The following is a 13,900-nucleotide window of genomic DNA, read 5'->3' as shown; positions in this document are numbered from 1 at the left end:
CACACACACACACACACACACACACACACACGCACGCACACACACGCTCATGTACCCACACACTATCAGAAAAATGACTTAGGTTTGGCAGCTTCTGTCCCCTCTTCTGAATAACAAACAGCTCCTAGTCTTTTTCCCTCCACAAAACCCCGAATTCCCCACCTTTCCCTCCCCTTCATCTTTCCTTCTCACTGTTCTCCCTCCCCACCCTTTTTTCTCTTTGCCCCCACTCTCCTCTTCCCTTAGCGCTCTGTGTACACCCCTTCCCTTTCTCCCAGCAGGTGGCACTATGGTCCCACAAAAGTGTCACCGCCCAGTTCTAAGGCTCTGTAATCCCCACTTTCATTAATCCTTCAGCGTGGCCGTACACTCCCCACTCCACACTCCTGATAGCGAGGTTCTGGGATAGGTCTAAACTTTTGAGTCACTCAGACCAGGTGCTCGAATTCTGGTTCTATTGCTTATTAGCTGTATGACCCTGGGAGCAATTTAAAACAAGAAAAAAAAATGTTTTAAATAATTTTTATAAGTTTAATTGAGCCAAACTGATGACACATGTCCAGGAGCAAGATCTCAAATGCTCCCCCGGGAGCATTTTTTAGACTCGGTTTTAAGTCTCTGTTTCCTGGTCTGTATAAGAATAGTTAAAGGGCTTTAAAGGGAGATTTTTCTCCCCATTCTGGGACATAAGGGAATGACCCACAGAGTAAGAAAGTCAGAATGGGGACAGTCACAGCCAGAGGGGTTATGGCATGGACAAAGTGGATTTTTAAATTTCTAAATTTGTTTTGTTTTTATAATGGGAAGAGGCAGCTGAGGAGACAGGAAAGAAGAGGGAGGCTGATAACACAATATTTATACAGATCATGTTTTAAATGCATTTACACATATAGTAGACTTATTTTTCCGTCTTCACAACAATCCTACAAGATAGATTCTCTTTTTATCCCCTTTTTAAATATGGGGAAACAGGGCTGGCCGAGTGGCTCAGTTGGTTAAGAGCTCCCGCAAGAGTGCGAGCTCTGAGCAACAGGGTCGCCGGTTCAATTCACGGCCCGAGCTGAGCTTCCGCTGAGCTGCCAACAGGTGGCAGGATGGCTCAGCTAAAAAAATAATAAAATAAAATAAAATAAATAAATATGGGGAAACAGAGGCACAGAAAGGTTAAGTTCTTGCCATGATTACACAGCTTGTAAGTGGCAGGACCAGGATTCACCCCAGTCCGTCTGATGCCAAAGTCTACGTCTTAACCACCAAGCAGGCTTCTACCTTGATGGAATCTCTAAGAAGGCAGGAGGGGCTGGCTTCCAGAAAGAGCAGGGAAGGAGGTTTGGTCTGGGACTCGAGTAAGAAGATGGACAAGGGCAGGTGAGCTTAAAGGGATAGTGGCTAGAGTTGATGGGGCAAGTTCATTTTCTAAGACAGGATGGCGAGAGTAGAAACTGGAAGGGCAGGAGGTGTGGTGCCTTTGAGCTTGAGGGCCCCACAGTCTCCTAGCTGGCTTTTGCAGGAAGAGAGAAAACTGGGACTGGGAAGGCGGGCAGAGCTAGAGGGAAACGGAGAGGGGGCTGAGGTGTAGAGGGAGAAGGGCAAGTCCAAACTTCCACAAGAACTCAGTGCCAGGCCTGGCAGAGCCATTGATGTTCCTGTCTCCTACAAGAAAGGAGATAAACCCAGGGTTGGAACGTCTGACATCCCCTGGGGATCTAGCTGTTTCTCCACCTGCACTGATTGTCTACATGGCTTTCTCTTTCATCTCAAGAACTGGAACCAGATCACATTCATCTGCGTCCCCAGTTTCCAGTACATATGAAGTTGTTAGTGAACATTTGCTGAATGAATGAATGAATGAATGAATGAGTGAATGAATGAATGCAGAATAGCTCGAGTTAAATGTCTTGGATTTGGACCTTGGCCATCATAGATTCGAACCCCTGCTTGTCTCTGTGTGACTTCACTCAAGCCTCAATTTCCTTATACAGTCAATCCTTGTTATCACAGATTACATATTTGTGGATTTACCTACTCACTAAAATTTATTTGTAACTCCAAACCAATATTCATGGAACTTCTGCAGTTATTCACGGAAATGTGCAGAGCTGCAAAAAAATTTGAGTTGCCCAACTTGCATGTTCTCAGCTGAGGTTGAACAAGAGGACATGCTGCCTTCTATTTTGGCTCTTATAATGTAAACAAGTGTTCTTTTTGTGGTCTATTTAGTGTCATATTTTTTGCAGTTTGGGGCTTTTTGTTGATGATTTTGCTGTTTTAAATGGCCCCCAATGTAATGCTGAGGTGCTATCTAATGTTGCTAAGCACAAGAAGGCTGTGCTGTGCCTTACAGAAGAAATACATGTGTTATGTAAATGTCATGCAGGTACAAGTTATAGTGCTATTGGCTGTGAGTTCAATGTTAATGACTCGACAATATATTTTAAATTAGGTGTCTTTAGACAGAAAAATACATCAAACTAGATGATGTGCTGATTGATCAGGTGATGAAAATGTTATGACCAGGGGCGGCTGGTTAGCTCAGTTGGTTAGAGCACAGGCTCATAACACCAAGGTTGCCGGTTCGATCCCCACATGGACCACTGAGTTGTGCCCTCCACAACTAGATTGAAATAACTACTTGACTTGGAGCTGATGGGTCCTGGAAAAACACACTGCTCCCCAATTAAAAAAGAAAAAAAAGAAGTTACCAGCTATGCCACTGTCTGATATTTGACCTTCAGAAATTGTGTGAGATAATAAATGTTTGTAAAAAAAAAAAATGTTACGACCAGAGGCTGGTAGGAATCTAACCCTGTATTTCTCCTAGGAACATTGGCTCAATATTTGCTAAGTCAGTGTTTGTAGTGGTGGTTTTATTAGAACATAACTATCATCAATAACAAGAATTGACTGTGTATATGAAATAGGAATAGTGATGAAATCTCCTTGTAGGGTTGTTGTGGGATTAAATGAGATAATGTTTGTAAGGTACTCAGCACCACTTTTGGCACATAGCAAGTGCTCAATAAAAATTGTTACTATTATTAATGTGGAGAAGTAAGAAAGTGAAGGAGTGATTTTCCTCTATGCAGAGTTCCTTTTCCCAAGGGGCCTAGCTGAGGTTTTCTGACTCTTGCTGGACTGACTCAAGGAGAGAACTGTGAAACAGACAGCCTGACCTATGGGGAGGGGCTGGGAACCAGGACCTGTAATAAAGAGCCCCACCCATACACAGACTGCATGTCACAAAGGCCTTAGCCGCTCTGGCCAGCAGCACCCACAGGGACACTGCAGAAGCTCTCTGTGCCATGGGGCCTTCTCATCTTCTCCGTGCTTCTCGGCCCCGAGGCTTAAGTTCCCCCTACCGCAGGCCAGGTATGGGCTGGCCTCGGCCCAGGTTTCCCAAGATGTTCAAGAGCAGCCGCCGAAGGTACCGGCAGAAACCCCAAGGCCCGACTGCCACCACTGCCGCCAACAATCTTGACACCATGGCCAGGGATATCAACAACACCGACACTGTCACCGCCAGTGTGTGGATCCTTCCACCACAAGGTTAGCCAAGGGCCCTGAGTTTTGGGGGTTGGAAAAACAGAGCCACTGAAGTTTTCCCCACCTTAGCCCTGCATCGGCCCTGTAGGGGACACACACTCTGTGAAATATCACCATCCTAACGGTATGGGAGGGTCTTGATGGCAGGCATCCTAAAGGCTGAGGGCCTTAATGGAGGATGTATTGCCTGGGAGTGGAGGGCTTGGGGAAGAGGGCGACTCTAAGAGCAGTGGAGCCTCCAGGATGGCTGCCTTCCTCATACTCTTCCCTTTCCTTCTTCTCCTCAGTTTTCAGACGCTTCTGTCAACCTGGCAGCTTTCTGATCCTCTAGAAATGCCCAGAAACTAGTCCAGAAGCTTGGCTGGCTCCAGACCTGTATCTCCTAGGGGCCATGGGTGGTGAAAAGCAGCCAAGTACAATCATTTCTGCTCCAACTGCCTATTCCACTCTGAAGTGTTTCCAGCTGACTCTGCAGGGTATGAGGGCAGGGACAGGCTTCAGTGACAGCAGCAGCGATCACAATTAGACAGTGGAAGGACAGGACAAGGTCAGCAACACACACCATCTCCCCATCTTTGGCTTCAGCTCTTGATCTACCCTATGAGGTAGGGGGCCTTCCTGCCTTGTACTCCCATCTGCACAGAGAAAAGGATCCCCATAGACATCTTGGAACGTATAGGGAGCCAGGTCCTTGAGGAAGGAGGTAGAGGCACACATCAGAAGAGGATAAGATAAAAGACAGATTTCACTGCTTGAGTGTAACCCCGTGAGTGGAGTGTGGTGTATGTGGCTCTGTGTCCCTGGGATGGTCAGTGTGTAGGTGTAGCTGCTGGTGTGTGTGGGTCTGAGTGTGTGTGTGAACAATGGAAGTATAAGTGGATATGTGGCTGAGTGTGCTCTTGCAATCCAATGTGCCTCTGTGGCCAGCTATGTGTATTTGTGAGGGTATGGGTGCATCAGAGAGAACCATCAGCTCTTCTAAGAGGAATGGAGGTCAGGAAGTGGATGGGGGCAGCCTGAAGGAGGAGAGGGTTGCTTCTAAGGAGGGTGTACCACCTTCGGCCCCCCAGCAATTCTCTGAGATCAGTTTTACAGGACTCACAGCTGAGCCTGGCCTTTGGGGGTGGGGCAAGTCTGAGTTTGAGCCCAGAAAGGGGGAGGGTGCTAAGCACTCTGGCCTGGGGATTTTCCATTTGGATTTCCGAGTGTGCGCCCATGTGTCACCGGGTGTAACTGTGTTTCTGTGGGGTGTGTCTCCACAGTGTTGTGTCTCAGTGACAGGAAACATTGTGAGGGACCCTGTGTCTCCAATGTGTCACTTTATGCATGGGTCAGTGTGTCCCTAAATCTGGCTCAAGTTTCAAAGCTCCCTTCCCTGAGGGTTGGGAGTGGGAGTGAACCCTGAGACCTTTGTCCTGGTCCTTGGGGTTCAGGAAGCCTGTGGGGAGAAAATGAACTGTGTCTGTGTCCATCTACTCCAAGGCTAGCCAGAGAATGGGACTCTGAGAGGAGGGGAGGGACAGAGAATTCACTAACACTTCATGCTCAGACAGTGCTGGGTGGGGGATGAGGCTACTCAGGGTATGGGGGACGGGGGTGCTGAACCTCAGTTGGAAGGTGGCTAGGCTAGTACCCAAAGCCTATAAGGGGGCCAGACACATGACACAATCCATGAACACATGCAGATATGTAAATATAAGTGGACTAACACACATACACACAGACGCACAATGCAACAAATACACGTGCGTGCAAGTACATGCCTATAAACAAATACACTGACACTAATACACATAGACCTCCCCCCATGGCACATTAACACAAACACATACTTACAAATGAATGCAGACACAAACTTGCATGCACCTAGACACAAGCATATGGACACATGCAATCACACGCATGCAAACCTAGGCACACAGACAGACACATACATTCAGACACACTCACCAGACATCCCTGCCCCTGCGGCCCTGGGACCCAGAAGCCTCCCTCCCCTAAATAAGTGTGAGAGTGTGTGTGTGTGTGTGTGTGTATGCATGCCCACACTTGTGTCTGTGAGTGTGTATGTGTGTGAGTGAGGGGGGTGTTGAGCTGTGGGAACCCGATGACATCATCTCTTCTGGCTATTTTTAGCTCCCTCTGCAATGATGGCTTCTCCACTGCCCCTCCCCCTGCGGGCTCCCACCTCTCCTCCCCATCCCTGCTCCCAGAGGCAGCGGCAGCCAGAGGGCACCCACCACCTCAGTCTAGGTGTGACCTCCTGTATGACTGGGTACAGCTCACTCTCTCCCACCCTGCAAGACCTCCCTGGAGGCTGAGAATACTGGGCTTCTAGGCCAGAAGAGGAGGCTTGGGCCCTGTGGCAGCCTGGAGCAGGGACCTGGGTTAGGTGAGCAGACCTGGCTGGTCTCCAGCCCCTGGAGTGCCTCTGTTTCTGCTTTTCAATCTGAAACTCGGTCTCAGTCAGTAGTGCCTGCTATGTGCCAGGGAGGGTGCCAAGTTCTGGAGATAAAGCAGTGAGCAAGACAGCAGGAGTTCTTCCTGGTGGGAATTACAGCTTGGTGGGAGACAGACATTAAACAGATCACACAGACACTGCACTAAATTGTGGCAAGGGGATTCTGAACATTGGTAACGAGGGGACTTAGTCTGGGATGATGTTCTTTTTTTTTTTCAGTCTCCCATAGAGATCACCTATGGAAACCAGAGGGGCACACTCCTTCCCTTGCATCTTTCACCCCAACAACCATATCTCCAGAATTCCACAGAGCAGGGCTCCCTTTTCATACCCCATGCTGTGCTCCCCAAACTGTACCAACCCACCATCAAGGTGGCCACTGCTATTCACGTTCTCCTTTTCTTTAGAACCTACCCACAATTGATCCCTGGGAGGTGATCCTTTGTTCCCCAACTATAGATAAGAAAACAGGCCCAGAGAGGGGCAGCACTGGACCATACCACTGGGCCTGGTAAGCAGCCGAGGGAGATGGCAGGCTGGTGGAGGAAGAAGTGGTGGTGGGACAGGTGTGAGAGGAGCAGGGGGTGGCATTTGGAGGAGAAGGGGAGGACATGTAGCCTGAGTGGTCCCTGCCTAGAGGAGGGTTTCCTGTATCAGCCAGCCAAGGGCAGCCATGGGGAAAACAGGGAAAATTGGATTTGGCAGCTTTAGCCAAGCCCTAGAGGCTGGAGGAGGGGTCCAGACAGCTCCAGGGAGCAGGCCCCTCCTCTAACCCAGAGTCTGGCCAAACCGCCCATTGGGGGAGCATTATATAATACTGGGACCTTTGGTATTTGAGGGGAACAACTCTGGACTGGAGGCAAGAGCCCAGAATTCCAGTCCTTGTTCTGCCCTCAAACCCACTGTGATCCTTGGAAAGTCCTGCCCCTTTTCTTGGCTTCATTGGGCCCTCCCAGGAGGGTGCCCTGGAGGATCAAGTTCCCCAACCCCAACTCCTGCCCTCCAGGTTTTCCTGGGAATCTGACTCAGGCCTGGGGACCTGAGTCAAAGGGTAGGACTGCCCCCAGGGCGCCAGGCTAGAGGTTCCTTGTCACCAATCAGTCAATGGCCGGAAGCCCAGCTCCAGCCCCACAATGCAATACTGGTCACCCCACCCTTACCAGTGCCTTTATCCACGCCCCCACTTCCGGCCTCTGTTCCTTCCTCACCTTCAGGGAAAAGCTACACAGCTCCCTAGGGAATCTCCCATATCTCCTCCACTGGCTCCCTGCCCAGCGCTTAACCCTACCTCCCCCTCTGCCCATTTTGCCAGGCCAGTCTTCCAATAAACTTTCTTTCCCTGGACCCTGGGGCAGGCTAGGGAGGAAAGGAAACTCAATGGGAGCAAAAGATTCCACTCCCCCGCCCCGACTACCCTCAGGTACTGGAGCGCAAAAGAGCGACTTGGGGGGAGGTGAGTGGACCGAGTGCTGGGGCCTAGGACTGGGCTGCCCTGGGCATATCCTGCCTGCTGGAGCTCCAGGGGAGGTGGGAGTGCTACCCTTCACATATCCAGCCATCTCCTCCTCCTGCCTTCCGTGAATTCAGGAGATAGAACCCAGAGCCGAGACTTGTCTTCCCTGGAAAACAATTACAAAAAACCCCAGACAAGTGAGCTCTGGCTGTTGTCATGTCAATGACAAATTCATGAAACACAAAAAACCCCCACAAAATTCTAGATGTATAGAATCCATAGTCGTGGAACCTTAGCATCACAGAATTCTAGCACAGTGAGATCTGCATTACCGGAATCTTAGAAATATAGAATTCTGGCATCACTGAGTCCACAGATCACAAGTTTAGAGGATCCTTGAATTGGAAGTTTTGAGAAGTCAATTAGTGAAGCCCCTCATTTCAGGTGGATGTCTAAACCAGAGGATTCTCCATTGGGGATAGGCAAAGGAGTTCATATATGAACACTAAGGAGGAGGCAGAGAGCCCGGACACAGGGGCTTAGGGTAAAGTAACAAACTTGCAATTAACCAGACAGAAGACCTCTTCCATGAAGACAGACCTCTTCCGTGAAGATACAGTCTTGGCTCCTGAGGATAAGGGGAGTGAGGTGGCAGGTGGGGATAATAAAGGGGAACTATATAAATAAAACATAAGCTAAAGAAAAAATCATCAAGTAGCATAATATACTGGTCCCAATGCCTCCAGCTTTCCCATGATTGGGACTAACATCAGCCGAGGAAATTTTTCAAAGGTTAGTTAAGATTCCTTATTACATTGGAATGGCATCCCTCCCTGGCTTTTGTGGGAAGAAAAGTACCAAACAGAAAATAGTCCATATACCACACTTTTCTTGGGGCTGCTAGGAAAAGCTGAGCCTTGAGCGACAGGGTATACACCAAAACCACCCTGTGGGGTGGGGTTTAAAGCCCCCAGCAAGGCCCTGGGAGGGGACATTGTGGAGGCATCTGTCTGGGGTGGTGTCTGGGGGGAAGGGGAGAGAGAGGAGGTATTTCTATAGGAGTCAGCCTTGACGCAGCACTTTGTATGGGGACCCTTGTCTGATTATGGGGTTGGTTACTCAGCAAACAAGGATATTTACCTAGCATTTCTGGGAAACTACTGCAAACCCAGAAGGAGCAGCTCCAGAGAGAGGCAAATGCCAAGCCCTGCTGGGCAGGAAATGGGGCAATGTCAGCTGGAGATCCTCTTGCCTTGCTGCCTGTCCTTGGATTCAGCTCAATACCTCAGCCCCTACCTCTTCCCGCACCCTCATTTGCCTCCTCTCCCTGCTTGTCTGCTGTCTACTTGTTTACATCTGCTGGGTGGCCTTTGGCAAACGCTATCCCTCTCTAGGCCTCAAACCTCCCTTGCTCTCTTTTAGTCTATAATTGGGTCCCAAGTGCAGCTTTTAGTACTTTAGAGTCCTGGTTTTGTCCAGATCAGTGCTAATTTCAGGTGTCTCCAATCTCAGCTTCCAGAGAAGGTGTCAGGCAGCTTCAGGGGAGAATGCAGAAACTAGGGAACAGAAATAATGCTAACATTTGGCATCCCATATGTCAGTGCCTATGACAGGTGTTTTCATAAATCTTACATAATGCCCAACAACCACCCTGTGTATATATAAATCATTGTTCCCACCCATTTTATAGATGAGGGAACTGAGGCTCAGGGAGGGTAAATAACATGATTAAGATCATTCAGCTAGGGAGTAACAGAACTGGAATCTCAACCAGGTCTGTCTTAAACTGAGGGCTGTGGTTTCAGATTAGCATTGTTCCATGTGGCTTCAGTAGGTAAAATGAAAACCCAAGGATGGTAGTTCCAGGGAGAAGTGGTGGTCCATGTGATTGGCCCTGAAAGGAGATGAGTTCCATTTAGGGCAGGGGTCGGCAAACTGCGGCTCGCGAGCCACACGCGGCTCTTGGGGTACATTCCATCTCAGAGTTTGCCGACCCCTGGAAGAGCCAATCCTGTCCCTCATGACAATCTAAAAATTATTTGAGAGCCATAAATACATTTTTGCATAAGCACCATCATGTGAATAGTATCCTTTAAAAATTTTTATAAATGAAAGTATGATAGTTTTATTTTCATTTTCAATTTTACTTCAGTGCCTGCGGCTCGCGAGCCACAGTATGCTGACCCCTGGCGGCTCTTCCGTCTCAAATGTTTGCCAACCCCTGAATTAGGGAAATGTGCACTAGGAGCTGACAGCTTGTGCTGTGAAACAAGCTGGATGGAGGCTCCTTCTACTGGGAACTCCAGGAATTCTCAGCTCAGTTTGGAGCTGGCTGGGCTAGGTTGAGTTTGAGGAGGTTGGAGTGAAATGTGGAGTGCCTCTGGGCTGGTCTTCATGGGGTTGCGGGGCTGTTGCTACTGTTCCTGGAGATAGTGTGTACTTGTATGTGTTGGGGAGGGGCTGTGAATGGGAAGTTCTTCACTTTCTGGGATGAGTTAGCTCCTTGTCCCCCCATAGTTGGAGCTGGTTGTCAGGCCTCTGGAGCCTGAGGCAGGGAACTTTCCAGCTGGGATGGCATCATGGTGTGTTGGCACTAGACTCACTACCTTGAGGTTCCCAGCACCTTTTGGATCCCTAAACTTAAGCACCCTTTCACAATTGCCTCAGTTGACTGACTCAAAGGAGATGGAAGGATTTCTGATGGACCCCTGACCCTTGCCCTACCCAAGGTTGGGTCATCATAGGAGGCAGGAGGCAGGAAGCCATTGCTTCACAAGGTCAGGGCTACAGACAACCCTGGGGGTCATCTTATCCAGATCCTTCCCTATAAGGGTGAGGAATTTGAAGTTCAGAAATGAACCAGAACTTGCCAAAGAGCACACAGCAGCCACTGCAGTCCCCACCAAGAACCAGGCACTCCCCTATGGCACTAAGGACACAGAGTTGAATCAGTCCCGATTCTTGTTCTTGAGAGTTTGCAGCCTAACAGAGAAAACAGTCTTGGTAGATACACCAAGAGAGGTGTCAGGAGTAAAAGAGGTTTAGGCTTTGTACACTGGGAGCTTAGAGAGGCCAGGGCACACACCCCTACAGGCTTCATGGAAGATGCACAAGTGGTTTTTAAGCTGGACAACATTAAGAAGGGACAACATTTTAGCTGATGCAAAGGCGTAAAAGACTTTGCTGACTGAGAAACAGCATGAGTAGCCTCACAGACGGGGGGCCCTGACTGGCTGTGTGGAAGCAATGCATTGCCCTGCAAGGCTGGCCCATGTGGCTTGAGTGGAAGTCTAACAGGCAATAGTATAAACCAGGGCTAGGAGTGGGGTCAGGACTGTCTGTGGTCTGTGAGCACATACATAGTAGTCACAAAGGTTCAGGCCGCAGGGATACCAGCGCCCCAAGGGCAGCTGGTGGGATTTGAGGAGTCTACGACTGGGAGATTCCAAGCAGTAGGGGTGGGGGCTGCAAGCTGCTTCCTTTAATGCAACACACACATGCACCCAAATCTTCTGCCCCACCTCCCTCGACGAGTACCCAAGCCCAGCCTGAGGTGGGGTCCAGCCAAAGGGAGGAGATTACTCCGGGCTAGCAGCTAGCGGGCTTCCCGCCCCAGGTTTCACGGCCGGTGTGCACACCTCCTCCCTTTAGCTGCTTCCTTCCCTCTTCCCCATTTCCCGTAAACTGGCCACTGAGGCAGGACGGGATGGGGACATTCTCGGCTTCGGAATTTCGGCGACTGTGAGCCCTCCCTCTGCTGCTGTGATGTAAATCCGTTCCGGATTTATTCTCGGGCGTTCTTTCCGTAAAGCGCGACGCCCCCGGCGCCAGCACTTGTCTGGAAGTGTCTCCTCCCGTCGTGACCCAAGGGCGCTAGGGCCCAGAACAGAGGAGGGGGGTGGTTTCCCGCTAGGGGATCCAGCGGCTTCCACGCAGGGCAGGGTTGAAGGTGGGAGGCCTGGGACTGGACGGGGGCTGGGCTGTAACTAATTACTGCGCCAGGTGCTCATGGTGGGGAGCAGGAAGCTGTGGTCTGGAAGACCCTCCCAAGGGGGAGAGTGGGAGCCACCGAGAGACCTACTAGGAGTGTAGGGAGTGGAAGGCAGGCCCCTTGGGCAGGCGGGACCCTGATCTCCAGGTCCGGGCCTGCGGTTTTTGGTAGAGAGATTTGAAAGTTTAGGGCTTGAGAGCATGGGGCGGAGGACTAGAGGGAATCCCCGGGCCTAAGGGGTGCCGCCCCAAACCTGAGCGCGGCTGGGTGACTTGCCTGGTCTCTACAGAACTGGTTTGGGCACTAAGAACGAATTCGACTGATCCCTGTCCTTGTCTCACAGGGAATCCAAGCTGGAGTTACATCTCAGAGAACCTGGGCCAATAGAGGGGGAGAAAACAGGAGGGAGTGAGGGTGCTCAGTGCATTCCAAGGGCTTCAGGTTCAGGAAACAACTGCAGGAATGGTGTGAGCAGTTTATACAAAATGCTACACAAATTAGCATGTATGTATCGGTATAGAGAGATGGCATTTATTGAGTGCCTACTGCATGCCAGACCAAGGGTAGTCACCAAATTGACAAAACGAGGAGTGATGGTTGCTTTTTTCCTTGGTACTTTTATCATCAGAAAAGGACAATACAGCTCTTTTTATTTTTTAAAAAGTAAATAGATCTGTGTTTCAGCACTGCTAAATTTGGCCATGGAAATTTTGCTTTAACTTCTACAAGCCTCCGTTTTCTTATCTGTAATATAAGAATAATAGAACCTAGGCACAGGGTTTGCTGTGAGGATTAAATGAGTTAAGACATCAAAGGTGACTGGAACAGTGCTCAGTAAATGGCAGCAATGAAAGAACACTTAGCCTAGTTTGGGTGTGCGTGTGAGGAAATGGAACAAAAAGTCTTCTGGAAGAGTGGAAATCTGAGCTAAGTCTTAAAATATGAGTAGGAGCTAGTGGAAAGGGGAGGAAGAGAAGAATGTTAATGACAGAGGGAAAAATATGAGCAAAACCAGACAGGTGAGAAGCAGGGCATTGAATTTGGGGGTACTACAAAGCATGAGGCAGGGAGTGGAGAGAAATGAGGTTAGTTAGAAAGGGAATGTGGGTAAGACTGGGGCAAAGTGGGGGGACTGAAAGTTATTGAGGCTGGTTTTCTTTCTGAGAGCTGTGGAGGGGTTTTCAGCAGCAACAGCAGGAGTTGATAGGCTCCCTGTGGGGCCGTTTGGAGGCAAGGAGACCTGTGAGGAGGAGGAGAGTGGCATGAACTGCAGCGGCAGCTCTGGGATGGAAAATGGATGGATTTGAGAGACAGAAATGACAGGACTTAGTGATGGATTGAATGGGAGACAGAAGTGAGAGGGAGGTGTGTGGACTGTATCCTGATTTCCAACTTGGGTCCCGGGGTGGTGCTCTTCTCTGAGACAGTAACACATTTGAGGGGAAGCTGAGTTCAGTTTTGGACATGCCTGTGACCACACCCCTGGACAGACCGTTAATAATTGGGGTCCTGTTGTCCCACCTGGCAATTACTCTGTCCAGAAGATGGGAGGGGTATCATTAGGCACTGCTGGCTGTCTGTTCTCTGGCTGCGGCTGGCTGGAGGTGTGGGTGGGGAGGTAGGGGTGGGGGCTGCCACCGCAGGGCTGGGCCTAGTGAGTGTTCTTTTGTGGTTCTGGCCACCAGGTGGTTTCTTTGGGCACAATCATGTTATAGGAGCTCGAGCATTGGGTTGTCATATTGTTCCCAAAGAGAGTTCTGGGAAGGGAACAGTACTCTGTGCTGCTGAGATTACTGCCTCAGTTTTATAGCTAAAGAAACTGAGGCTCAGGAATTGAAGGGCAGAGCGGGGACGTGAACAAAGGTCTATGTGATATCTTCTCATAGTACCAGCTGCCACATCATCAAAGGTGACTGATCTAAGAGGGGCAGGAAAAAACACCAGGGCCCTGATTGCTTGGGGAAGAAATGCAATTTGGAAGAGTGGTGGGATCAGGGAAGGAGGCAGAGAAAGCTTCCTGGAGGTGGTGCCGTTTGTGTTGCTGTCATAGCAGCATAATCTTGTTTTCTGTATGCCCAGCCAGCAATCATTCGCCATCAGCCATTACCTGCAGTGAGGGAGACCTTGTCATTTTTTTAAAACTTTTCTTCAATTTGTTTTTTTTAATTGGGGAATTGGGGGAAGGGGAACAGGCAAGTCGCTGTCCTTTGGTTCTTCAGTCTAGTTGTGGAGGACGTTGCTTCACTGGCCCAAGTTGGCACCATCATTACGCTCTTCCCGGCTCAGGCAGATCAGTCGCTGGCTTCTGAACGGCCGCTCACTATGGCTGCTGGCCGCTTATGCTGGCTGCTGGCTACACACAGTAGTCCATGGCAACCCACTGCAGCAGGGGCTGCAGACTATGCCTTAGCCGGCGACCCAGCTCCAGGTTGAGCTGTTGTTCAGCATCTTA

The sequence above is a fragment of the Hipposideros armiger genome, unplaced genomic scaffold (genome assembly GCF_001890085.2).
Source record: "Hipposideros armiger isolate ML-2016 unplaced genomic scaffold, ASM189008v1 scaffold_743, whole genome shotgun sequence".
Classification (NCBI taxonomy): Eukaryota; Metazoa; Chordata; class Mammalia; order Chiroptera; family Hipposideridae; genus Hipposideros; species Hipposideros armiger.
This window is presented reverse-complemented; position numbering follows the sequence as displayed.